Source organism: Mesitornis unicolor, unplaced genomic scaffold (genome assembly GCF_000695765.1).
Source record: "Mesitornis unicolor isolate BGI_N332 unplaced genomic scaffold, ASM69576v1 scaffold21105, whole genome shotgun sequence".
NCBI classification, from domain to species: Eukaryota; Metazoa; Chordata; class Aves; order Mesitornithiformes; family Mesitornithidae; genus Mesitornis; species Mesitornis unicolor.
The window spans coordinates 24,364-35,490 of record NW_010183833.1 but is presented as its reverse complement, the minus strand read 5'-3'; positions in this window follow the sequence as shown (position 1 = coordinate 35,490).

Here is an 11,127-nt window from a genome sequence, read left to right as displayed (position 1 = left end):
TAAAGGGGACTCCACCCATGTAATCTTGGAACAAGCAATAATCCCCTAAACTATCAATTTAATGTATGGGGATACCAAATGAGACAAGAATGTACTCACAGAATGAGCAATGCATTAACGACATGGCAAAAGGCACCAGAATGTGCGCACAGGAATATCTATTTAAAGTGACATTTGCATTGAAAGACCAGATCTGAAATTAAGATTTCTGCACGCAGACATCGTAGATTCTGCAAATTAAAAGGCCCTTTCTCGATTCAATGTGAATGTTATTTTTTGTTTTATTTTCTTCTATTTGTTCAGTGTCACGTTTCTTGGCCGGCACTGGAAAAACAGCTCTTCATCAGGGCTTTTTAAATTAACTTTTCTTCTGATCAGCTTTCTAGTTCATCTCGCTTGGGCTCTCCTGAGCAGCAGAGAAGTGGGGACAATTCAGGGGCAGCTCTGCAGGGGTGCAAGGGCTGAAGTCCAGCAGAGTCCTCTCAGCCTGAAGCTCGGGAAAATGCTCTGTTCCCAACCCAGGGGGAATGCTGGTGTGCAGCACCCAACCACACAGGTACCAGCATCCCCCCACACAAGCGACCCCAAGCTCTCCGTTACCCTGCATTATAAAATCCTCCCTTTTCACAGATTTCCACAGACACATCCTCAGAAACCTGGGTGCTGTCAGCCCATCGCAGCCGCTTCTACCCCAAGTGCGTGCAGGACCGGGCACTGCGGTGAGGCGCAGGTGATGTGGCACACGGGGATGGAGGATATTCAGCAGGGATCTTTCCAAGTCCCCTTTCCAGTTTGGCAGTAGCAGGCAGGCCGAGTCCCTGGAGCACCCCAGCACCTCCACATGTCCCCCACCCATCCTGTGGACCCTGAGGAGATGGGGACAAGGGCAAGAGCTCATCTTATATCAGAACAACCCACAATAAAAAACTAGCCGAGTGCTGGAGCACAGAGCCCTCTTGCCACCAGTCTGAAGCAGAAGCCTGAAAAAGAAATTGCTTATTTTCTCCAGTTCTACCAGTCTAATAAAAAATAATTTTTAAAAAAATTGCTCTGGAAGAAGCACCTATGCTGAGACCATGACAAGTATCATCAGCACCCGTCCAACCTCCCCCGCGCCCGTTGGCACCGGCGCTGCAGCTAGCAGCCAGCCAAGAGACCTGTCCAAGCCATGGGGATGGATACGAAGATAAACCAGGTCAGCGAAGGGTTTCCAGCCAAGCCAGACAGTGACTAAGAGACTGCAATAATTTGTTACTCAGTCGAAGTGAAACTTTTCAGACCCAGAAGAGCCAAATGGTTGTTCCAAGTGAAAAAATACTGCAGGATGCATTCCTTTGCCCTGTCCCAGGAATACCCAGGGATTCATGATTTCAGGATGGAGCTGACAGCTCTTTCATATATCATAAAGAATAACAAACTAACCATTCTGTTTTTCTTTTTACTCCCCAAATGCTATTTACTGGTCGCAAGAAAACGCACGTCATGTTCACGCAGTGCACCGAGGAGGTGGAGGGCTGGACGAGCTCCACATGCTGTTATTGCAGCAGATCAAACGAACACAGAAAACAAAAATTTGTTTTATTGGCATTGCTGCTGTCAGCGCAGAGAATAAAAGAGTGTGCACGAGGAAGCATCCACCTTCCACCCCTATCCAGATTCAATGTAACAGCACATGGGAGCTTTATCCAGAGATGTGAGACCGAGAAACAAAACCAGATAAACCCATCAGTGCTTGGAAGCTCTTCCAAATTTATTTAAAATTTTATGTACTGCTCAAATACCTGCAAATCCAAAAATGAAATCCCAAGATGCTGACAGCCATGCACAGTGACTGCAAGGGAGTGCACCCCCAGCCCCCCCCCCCCCCCGAGCTGCAGCCCTTTGCACCCCAGGCCAAGGCTGTAGAGCCTGAGGCACTGCAGGGTCCCATGGGTGCTTCACACCACTGCCAGACATCTGCTGCCTGCAGACAGGGGAGATTTCACCCCTTCAACCTGGTAAAATGCTGCTCAGCAGAGCTCTTAACAAACGTACTGCCACTGAGATTGCATCCGACTTCATCTGAAACACCGGCTGCAGGAAACAGAGAGTAAAACATACATCTGTGACATGATATAGTGTCAGTGAGTCCTTACAAAGAGCACAGAGGATGTAATACCTGCATCTTGTTTTATAAAAATATAATGTTTTCTTGCAGTAGGTCAAACCCAAGTCTCTGCAGAGCCTCTCAGCTCCAGCATCCCTCTTCTGCAAATCTTCCAAATAAGCTACACTGAGGCGCCATGCCGCAGAGCTAGAAATCAAACTCCCCTCTGCTGCCCAGCACAAGCAGCAGCACAGCTCGCTAGGGCCTCGCCCCTTCTGAAACCCACCCAGTCCCCTTCTCTCCATTGCACAGAACCTGTGGACCAGTTTTAGTGCATAACCACACAAGCCTAAGAAATCTCTTTGGGGCAGTGGGGTGGTGAAGGGCCCAGAGTCCCCAGCCCAGGTACAGAGGACCTTCATAGCAGGGTGCTGTCACTCGAGGGACAGCGCAGTAATGCTCCTCTTACGCCTGTGGACATGGAGACCAGAGAGAAAGGTGATGTGCTGACCCTACCCGGACTCCAGCAAACCTCCTGCCAACTTCAACCAAGAGGGGCTGCCGTGCAGGAAAGCACCCACACCCGGCATCCTTGTGTAAGGTAACAAGCACGCGAAAAAGCGACTCTTACATTCTTGCAGGGCATCCTCCCATGGCAGGTGATGCATATTGGAAGGGCTGTGCCGAACTGCAGCGGCCGCTCGGGTGGCAGGTGACACATGCTGCATGCAAAATACACTTCTCCAAAAGCTGCTGGGGCTTTCAGGGCTGGGCAGGGCTGTGCTGCTCCTCCTCCCGCCACCCACAGCCCTTCCTTGTTGCACCTACTCCCTGGTCCCCACCCTGCGGCTCCTGCCCGTGTCCTCACACTCACCCCACCCCATCTCAATGGCTCCTGCCCACCTCTGGAGCAGTGGGTATGGGGAAGCCTTTGAAACCAAGGAAATACATTGGTCCAAACCAATAGCTCGTCTTGCAGCTGCTGCTCAGAGTGGGGAGCCACAGCGGCTCAGGGCCAGCTGACGCGATGCTCACTGGAGCAGTATCTCCTCTGGCACGGTCCCTCCTCCGGCACAGTCCCTCCTCGGGTACATCCTCCCACATGCAGGGGTTTGGGAACCAGTCACCTCTGCACTGCACAGGCCAGTGCCCCCCAGGCTGCTCACTGAGTCCATGGACCCTCCTGGCCTTCATCACAGCCAGATCCACAATGTCTTCATGAACCACGTGAAAAAAATAGCTGCCTTGATTTCCTCTTTGCTTTTTCCCAGCAAATCTCTTTGGTACCCCACTAGTGGTATTTAAATCACTCACCATCTCTGTAATGCTCAGAGCTGCACAGGGGTTCCTGCGTCTTCCTAATCCTACTCCTCTTCTTCCTCCTCTTTCTCCTCCTCATCCTCCTCCCCTCCCTCCCAGGGTGGCTGGGCTCTCCCCGCCAGGAGGGCAGCCGCCTATCCCAAGATCTCTATCCAGTCGCCCACAGCCTCTCCCCGCAATTACAGGCCTCCGCAGCTGTCCCAGGGTAAGTGGCAATGACAAACCTCGAGGCAACTTTCATGGAAATGTCCCTGTTCAGAGGCAGGTTTCTCTATCCTTGCTTTCTCTGCCTGGAGAAGAGCAGTGTGGAAATCCAAAACAACCCAGTGGAGAGCAGCAAAAGGACCTGAACCTGTCCCTCGAAAACAAGGGTATTCCCCTGTGTCACCGCAGGGGCACCGGTCCCCAGCCCCACCAGCTCCTTCCCAGCAAGGGCCGGTACGCGGGGCTGGGGCAGCCACCCCAAAAGCCAGGTAACAACTGGAAACAGCCCAAGGCTTGCACAAGCCCCGCGTCTGCAAAGATAAAGCGAGATAAACCCAAATGGTTACTGGTGGGTTTTTCTAAGCCCCAGGACAATATTTGGTGGACATACTTGTGTGGTCTGGCTGTGGCAGGGTGTGGGTGCTGGGGCAATGGGATGGGCAGCTCATGGTACGGCCTTGGCCGGCAGCTGTGGGAGCAGCCTGGCACACCTGAGCTCAGGGTACAGCTGTATCCCAAAGCGACACAGCTCAGGGGGGCTGATGGCAGCAGCGGGCATGATTAATGCTGGCGGGGACACCAGCATCGGAGCTCTCACGAAGCTCTCACTTGCTCCACCTCTGCCCTCTCAGGTTTGATGGCTAGGAAAGCCCAGACACCCCATCCAAAGGGCAAGGCTGGGAATTCACAGCTCCAGCGGACAACAAAAACCACAGTCGTGATAGAAACTGTTTCTATAAGTTATAAGAAGTTTACAACTCCTCTCCCCACAAACCTCTCCATATTCTACAAGCAATAAATGACCTTTTTACCGTGTTCCCCAGGTCCCACAGCAGCTAACAAACCCACCAGTGAAGCTGCAGCACCACAGCAAGAGTTACCCAGGCCACTCACTGCTGTGCTGCCTGTTTCTTTTAGGGACATGAGGCAGATGAAGTCCAGGCACCTTGGGGAGGATGCAGGAGCCTCTGGTCCAGCACAAGCTTGCGGCAAGTGAAAAGCACCCAAATATCACTAACCACAGGTGCCTGGCAAGCACCATCCCTTGATGGAGTTGCTTCAAAATAAATATGTGCATACATCTCCGTGCAGGGTGACAACATGAAAGCCAAAGGAAGAACCAACCAAACTGAGATAAAGATCCTGCATTCAGACCCCATTTCATGCCAACAACAGCCAAAACCTTAGTACGAGTTTGTATTAAAGCCTCTGATTTTTGCTGAGCCTTCCCTGGTGGGTACCACATATTCACCTTTTAAGAGAGAATCACTGCCTGAAACTGGTTTTAATTCAAGTAACATTAAAAAGATACTCCAGGGATGAAATGACAAGCCACAAATGGCAAGCCACAAGCACAGCCAAGGATGGAAAACTAATACACAACCCTCCTGGCACTCACACCATATGCCTCAGTTTACCCACTCATTACAGGTGGGTATGGTATTACCCAGCTCCTGTAGGGCAGTGGGAGGTCAGATGTGTGTATACACACACACACACACATATATACACATATACTATTTCATATATATATACACACACACACACATCTGTATGTTTTGTTCAGAAGTGCACCTTGCTGCTTTGGTGGGAGTCGGGCTGCGGGGGCAGCAGGAGGAAGGCAAGCTGTGCCTTCAGCAGGCCCCAGGGAGGTCTGCCTGCAATCAGATGCTATTTAAGCTATTGTGAGGGAAGAAATTAAAGAAATAAATCATATTTTTTTCATGCTCAGTAAACACTTGCTAGAGAGTCATGATTAAACCTTGCATATGCTCTCTCCCAAGCCTGGTGGCAGCGGTGCTGGTTACTGCACAGGAGCCCTGGGCTGGCACGGGGGCACGGGTGCTCATGGGGAGCGGGATGGGCACTGCAGGGCAGGAGGGGTGAAGCCAGGGGAGTCGGAGCACCAGGAGGCTTGGCTGGGGAGGTGGGCACAGGGGGCTCAAGGGGCAAAGCGAAGGATTTGCTGTGCAAGAAAGCCTGAGCTGGGGGAGGAGGGAAGGTGCAGCCCCAGCGCAGAGACGGGCAACAGAAAATACCCCCTGTGGAGCCAGTCCTGCCCGACTGCCACAGCCTTCCACCCCTGCACACAGTAATGGTGGTACTGGGGGTCACCTGCACCCCTGCCCATGCCCTTAGGAACCAGCCAGTCGGGAGCATCCCAGCACCTTGGGATTCCTGGCAGCAGCAGAGTGCGCCTGGCCGCCTGCAGCAAAAATGAATTGGGGAAGCCACTCTGGGGCAAAAGGGGCTTTTTGGAGAGGAGGGGAAAACAGGAGTGTCAAGAAAGAAGAAATAGGGAAGAAAAAGCTGCTGTGTAAGAGTTGCAGGAAGAGGGGGAAAAAAAAAAGTTGAAAGAAATCCCTGTGGAATTGTGGAAGAGAAGAAAGAGCGCAGACACGCCAGGCGAGCCAGGGCGAGAGCCAGCGAGCAGGAAGCGCCTAACTAGGATGGAGACAGAGATACTACAAAATTGCAGTGACGTCATGCCGGAGTTGCAGCGGTTTCCAAAACAACTCCAAACTCCAGTGGCCAGAGAGGGAGTGAGAAGCACGGGAGAAGTGGAAACGAGATGGGGCTCCACGCTTGGAGGGAGCTGGAACAGAAGCTCAATGAGTCTGCGGGGGTGAGCCTACTCCCGGCTCCCTTTCGGTTTGCATTGGCGGGATGGGCTCCGGGGAGCCAGCAGACATGGAGACAGAGGTTATTGTAGAGCCAGGCAGCATCAGAAAGGAAATTCCTAAGGGTGTTTTCCTAATTGACACATACAATGAGGTTACAGTCCCCCAAAGCCCCTTTCTGCAAGAAGGTAAATGCTGGATGTTCCCAAGAAGTGAAGCCAAGGAGTGAGCAACAACAGAGACGGCGACTCAGAGGAAATAAATCTGCAATAAATGGAAACCACACACAGAGAGAGTTGTCCTGATGGCAGCTGTGTTGCTCTGCTCCAGCCTGTTCAGATTAGAGGGTTTTATGACTGTCCAGGGTGGAGGATGTAGAGGAGGCCTGCCAAGGCGGCAGGGGAGTTTGCAGAGGGCAGAGGACAAAACAAGGGGAAGGCAGAGTGAACCCCCATGGGGTCAGGCTGTGATGCCCCTTGCCAGAGGGCTGTGATGTGAAGCTGCCTCTGAGTGATGGAGGGTGACTCAACAGCCAGGGTGACTCTGAACAAGGATATTTCTTGGCTGCATGGACAACTTGGTGACCAAGCAGCTCATCACTCACTGAAGGGAATTGTTTTGCCCTTGTTTCAGGCAGGGAGAGTCTGGCACAGACCTCTGCATCCTCCCAGGGTCTGCACAGGACCCCAGCATCAAGGACAAACACCACAAGTTCTAGGAAGTCCTTCTGGAAGAGATTTCTCTACCACAGCAGTGCCAGCCAGACAGGAGAAACCCATCTTGGTGCCTTTGCTTGCATCTCACCCTGCAATGCTGCCAAAGCTCAGGAAGATGCCAATTCCCCAGGATCGGCATCACCAATGCTCCTCAGGAGCCGTGGTTCAAGTGCCCCAAGGCCCAAGGACCCCTTTGGTGAGGCTGGCCATGGTGAAGAGCCCACGCGCACCACCAGGATTCAGCTGAAACCTGGAGCTGGTCAACCTTCACCCTCCTGCCACAGCCATCCCTGCAGCACCCACAACATTCCCATCCTTTTGATGGCCACAAAGCCATCAGAGCTGCAGCTCCTGGCCCAACACAGGTGGCAGGGGGTTATTTTCAACATGCATCCTCTCTGAGATCAGAACAAATGCAACCTGGGCAGCTCCATCCAAGCTAACCAAGACTTCACAAACTGCTCTCCCACCATTCCTCTCACCGCTCTGACACCAACAAATTTGGGGAATCTTTGACTTTTCCTGTCTTCACAATTCCAGATGCGTTTCTAGTGACTCACTAGGCAATCTGCTGCAGGCTGCAGGCAGAGGTGCGGATTCTTCACTGCCTGCCTGGTCAAAGCCAAGCCACAGGCAGCAACGTGAGTGCTCCCCCACCTTTGATCTCATGGCTTTACCTACTGCAAAGCTGGATCCCTGCTGCTTTCATGGACCTATCACTGCCATTAATCAGCAAAGCTGTAATTGGGGCTCTCTTGGTGCTGGGGCTGACCCTAGGGTGCAGGTATTGAGAAGTGGGCCCAAACAAACCTCATGAAGTTCAACAAGGCCAAGTGCAAGGTCCTGCACATGGGCCAAACAATCCCAAGCACAAATACAGACTGGGCAGAGACTGGACTGAGAACAGCCCTCAAGAGAAGGACTTGGTAGTGTTGGTTGATGAGAAGCTCAGCATGAGCTGGCAATACGCATTCGCAGCCCAAAAAGCCAACCATGTACTGAGCTGCATCCAAAGTAGCATGGCCAGCAGGGTGAGGGAGGCCCCTCTACACTGCTCTGGTGAGAGTCTACCTGCAGTTCTGCATCCAGCTCTGGGGTCCCCAATATAAGAAGGACAAGTAGCTGCTGGAGCAAATCCAGAGGGAGGCTTTGAAGATGACCAGAGGGCTGGAGCACCTGCCCTATGAGGCCAGGCTGAGAGAGTTAGAGTTGTACATCTTGGAGAAGGCTTTGGAGGGACATTATAGCAGCCTTCCAGTAACTGAAGGGGCCTACAGGAAAGATGGGGAGGGTCTTTTTACAAGGGCATGTAGTGATAGGACATGGGGTAATGGTTTCAAACTGAAAGAGGGAAGATTTAGATTAGACATTAGGAGGAAATTCTTTACTGCGAGGATGGTGGGACACTGGCACAGGTTGCCCAGAGAAGCTGTGGATGCCCCCTCCCTGGCAGTGTTCAAGGCCAGGTTGGATGGGACTCTGAGCAGCCTGGGCTGGTGGAGATGTCCCTGCCCATGGGAAGGGGACTGGACTGAATGAGCTTTAAGGTCCCTTCCAACCCAAACCATTCTGTGATTCTATTCTATGGAATGAACCTGCTCAGTCTCAGTTCTGGCCTACTGCTCCCATAGTTTCTGCCAAGCAATGTAGTGTGCAAGTAATGCTGCTGAATGTGCTGGCCAAGAGGAGGATGGGTGTCAGGACTTATCTGCAGGTTGGTGGACATGTGTGGGATGGGGTAAGGGGAAGCAGAAGCCACCAGCAGCAGCAGCCCATACCTGCTAACCTCTCCATGACCCCCTGCCCAGCTACCCCTTTAAAACTCACCCCGGCTGCTTTCCCTGCTTTCCTGCCCGGGGGCGAGGAGAGCCTGACTCACGCACTACAAGAAATTAATAAGCGAGCAGAGAAGCGGGGCTCATCCCATGCAGCAGGAGCATGAATCACCGCGGCTCCTGCCTGCCTCCTGTATTGTTCCTGCACTGAGTCAGCACCGCTGGGCAGGTTAACAAGGGGAGGAATTAAAAGTTATGGCTTATGAAACACAGCAGCACTGAGAAATTTAAAAAGAAGTGCTACTGTAAGAAACCTAATAGGACTGCCCACAGAGTCCCAGAAAAAAAATGCTCTGTGCTTCAGCTTTCCCCTCCACAGATGTGCCCCCCACCAGAAATCAGACCCTCAACCCTCCATGGCAGGCAGGCTCGCTGCCTGCAGCACCAGCAACACACTTTGCAGCATCAGGTTTCTTTCTCTTTAAAAGCTGTCACCTCTGTATTTATAATTTTAAACATAAAACCTTAACTGGATGATGTGGTCTTGTTGTACCTCCCGTCCGGACTGGGCCACGCGTGCTGCACACACACAAGTCCAAGTAAGTCTTCCCTGCTGCCCCCAAATTCACAGCCCTGGCCTCTCACTTCCTCAAAAGTACAAAATGGGATTTTTGAAGGCTGATGAGGAGGAAAACAGTAACTCCTGAGGCAAGTTCTGTCCCAGGGCCGGGGATCATCCTTCTTCACTAGGACCAAACCCTCCAGCTCCTCTCCAGCTGCCAAGCTGCTAGGTTGCTCCACCTCTCCCTGGTAAGGAGAAAGTCCTCCCTGCTCTTCCCAAGCATGTCAGCCCCCATTTCCCACCCTAAAACAACTCCTGCCAGTCAGTAACACCTCACCAGTACAAACAGCAGCTACATGCTGGGCCTTACAAAATAAATCACACTTCATCTCAAAATAAAACAAAAGACTCTTGTCCTCAAACTGCTGCAACAACCTGCTTTTTAAGTTTGGGATGGAGCAGCTCAGGTCCTCTTAGGGTCCTTGTTCACCGACAATTGTACACACTTTGCAACCTGGAAAGTACTCAGCTGACACACAGGATGACTTGGAGGAACAGGGGACCAGAACCTGCCTTCATGGAGCAGTGAGATGAGAAGCAGCTTGGTAAATGGGGTCAGCTGCTGGCCTGTCCTTAAACATTACCATGAATTAGAAACATCAGCTGTGCCCTAAGCTACTCTTTCTGATCATATCATCCACAAATGAGTCTCATCCTCCTTTGACACCAGCTAACGAATTGGCTTTGAAGATACTGCGTGGCAACAAGTTCTGCAGGTTACTGCCTCTTCTATGAGAAAGCATTTGCCTGCAGCAGTGCTTCATCTCCTTCCTCGCAGCGGTCTCTAATGTATTTCTGCCCAAGAGAAAGACCAAGATGCACTCAAAGGACAATCCATGACTCACAGCATCACCCCACAATCATCAAGACTCCAGTGCAGCTCTTCCAGGACCGTGCACCCTTGATGGGAGGTCGCAGCCACCTCTGTTCAGCCCCCAGCACTGCCAGCAGCCCCTTTCATCACCCCACAGTGACCGTGGTGGCTCTGGGCAGGTCCCAACATGAACACGATGTGAAGTCTACTTGTCCATCATCCAACCCAGTGTCATCCAATCTTCAGTGACCTTAGAAAAAGCTAATCTCAATGAACCATCAATGCGAAACAAAACACAAAATGCTCAAAAAACCAGTGAGCACCAGGTTACCCCTGTTTTATCCTACAAGGATCTAATTCAGCTCTAATAGGACAGTTATTATTATATATTAAATGAATGGCAATTGATTATTAAGAGCGTATTCATTGAAACAGGGTAGATAGGTAATAAGATACCTGCCTATTGCATAGCTGTGAAACCACACTGAATATGCTTCTAATGACCAACTGGTATTTACTTAACATTCAATATCCATCACTAAGAAAGGTCTCTCTAGATTTAATAAGCCTCTGTTATTTTATGTTTAATTAAATACCATCCACTATTAAAAACATATTTAACTAAGACCGAAACCAGTAAAAACTGTATCTTATAACACAGCTGCTAAACCTCAAATATCTTCTTAATGATTAATTGAGATTTAGCACATGATCGCTGTCCTACTGAGAGCGGATGGAAACCGGAAGCTCAGCAATTCAGGGACCAAAGTGCTTTGCTTCTGCAAACAATTCTGCTGGTTAAACAGTTTGGCTAATAAAAATAAAACAGAGCAGTGGGAGCCTCAGCTCCTACGTCACTCGACTTTGGAAAATTCAGAATACAGCACAGCCGCCTCCACAACACCCGCCAGTCAGTACCAGGCATGGCTGTGCAGGGTAGCCAGGACCACCATCCTTCCTGTGCTAAGG